The 2,140-nt window shown below is 38.7% G+C and overlaps 1 non-coding gene across 1 annotated transcript; it reads left to right on the top strand.

Moving 5' to 3' along the window:
• Window positions 1-1,238: 1,238 nt before the first annotated feature.
• LOC145056140 (small nucleolar RNA R71) lies at window positions 1,239-1,345 on the top strand. The gene has a single exon (XR_013685675.1). It is a non-coding gene; the product is annotated as a small nucleolar RNA R71 (small nucleolar RNA).
• The last annotated feature ends 795 nt before the right edge of the window (window positions 1,346-2,140 follow it).

Here is a 2,140-nt window from a genome sequence, read left to right on the forward strand (position 1 = left end):
ATATTCTTTGGTGATTCTCCCAATACAAACTTAGAACTTTTATCACTAAGGATCACCTTGGAATTTTTTTTTAATTTTTGTTGAGCATCTAGTTAGTATTGTAAGAATTTGGCATATTCCGGAAGTTTAGACAATGACTCAATAAAAGGAGTATTTATTGGAATACCCTTCACCCACTTCATAAATTTCAAGTGGTCATGTTCCAGTGGGTGAATATTAGTCGGGGATGGAAATGGTAAAGGAGGGTGATAAGCTTGCACAATTGCTGAAGTTTTCTATTCAAACCCTGCCCACGTCATGAGCTTTGAAGGCTCACGTCGTGAACTCAATGTTTTAGTACAATTTTTCTCTTCGAGCATCGACTTTTTCGAACTTGGTTTGGACTACTTCGACTCCACTTCTAGTGCTTCTAAGAACTCAGAAATAACATCTTCTTTAGTTTCAAACACCATTACATGTGATTGAGTCTTCTTGTCGATAAATTTTCGAGAAAATTTATCATTCACCAAAGTCGTTAGTTGACCAAGTTGGGCTTCGAGATTCTGGATCGATGCTTGATGATTTCTTAATAATACTTGTTGGTCAATCATCGTAGCCTGTTGATCTTTCATCATGGCTTGTTGATCCTTCATCATCAATCTTTGATCTTTTATAGTTGCATTTATCTCATAATGTCTCTTTTCTGAAGCCTCCATAAAACGATTAAGCATGGTCTGTAAGTCAACTTTCTTTTCAACTGGTGGTTGCTCTTTTTCGTAGAAGCCTCGGCTAGTCTGCATATATTTCTCTTCTTTTTGCTTCTTGTATTATTCATATGGAAACCACTCCTTCTTTGGTTTTCTTCATTCTTCATCATATTTATCCCCCTTGAATAGCAAACTTGAGCATGTTTGTTTCCATTAACGTCCAAGTGGCATTCCTTGGTGAAGTGTGAACCATTGCATCTTTCACATCCAACTCTAATATCATGAATTGACTGGTCCGTTTTTGTCATTCTTCTATCCATATTATTGAGCATGGCGAGTACATCAGCAATGTCTTCAGAACTTCCTCCTCCAATGCCTTTAACTCCATCATTCCTTGGATTATGGTGCTCATGAGAATGTTTTGCGAATTCTTCAATAAACTCCTTGATTTCACCCGAAGTTTTCATTGTAAGTGGTCCTTGAGAATCAAGGAGTTGCCTCGTCATGACATTTACTTTGACATAAAAGATAGACACTTCTTGTTGTATGTTGAGGTCATTTTGAGGGCAATTTCTTAGTACTCCATTATAGCGTTCCCATGCCTCATAAAGGAACTCACTCGGTTGTTGCTCAAAGTTGGTTATTTCCTTCTGGAGTTTAAATATCTTGGATGGTGGGCATAATTGTTCTAGAAATTGCTTGCGCACCTGTGCCCAAGTAGTGATTACACCAAGTGGTAGTGCCCTCAGCCAGTCTTTTGCAGCTCCTTTAAAAGTGACCGACAACATCCTTAGCAAGACTATCTCTCTAGGAACATTTGGTACGTTGAAATAATCCACAATGTCATTGATCTCATCTAGATGCTTGTAAGCATCCTCATGATCCTTTCCAGAAAATGTACATCCTTATGTGCAGTAAGGATGTGTCCTTTCAGTTCAAATGTGGCAGATGCAGGAATTGTAGGTCGTACTAAACCAGGAGCAGCATTGTCTCTTATCCACTTTTTGTATGCTCCCATGGATATATCTGCAATGTTCGTCATCTTGTTTTGTGGCTCGTCTTGGGGTTCACTCTTTTCTATTCCGAATTCAGGCTCAGATTCGTATTCAGATTCTTGTGGGTTAGATATTTGATCAAAGCTTTCAACCTCGCTTTTGTCCTTCGAATATGTACTTGAATCTCCCACTTTCTTTCCTATCTTCTTTCTAAAAACTTATTTGAGGTCCTTGAAAGGTGACTTCTTTGGTATTTTGTTCACTCCTTCGTTCTCATCCGTCTTTTGGTGAAGGGTCGACTCTGGATCTTCAAGTGGTGGCACCAAAGGCGTGTTGAAACATCTGGTCATGAACTAATGCAATAAAACAAAGATAAAAACGTAAAACTAAACAAAAACTAACTAGAAATAGCCTACCGACTGGTCACCACGACGTGGTAAAAGACACCACCTCGTGTTG

Source organism: Lactuca serriola, chromosome 5, assembly GCF_051521515.1.
Source record: "Lactuca serriola cultivar US96UC23 chromosome 5, Lser_US96UC23_V15, whole genome shotgun sequence".
In the NCBI taxonomy this organism is placed as follows: Eukaryota; Viridiplantae; Streptophyta; class Magnoliopsida; order Asterales; family Asteraceae; genus Lactuca; species Lactuca serriola.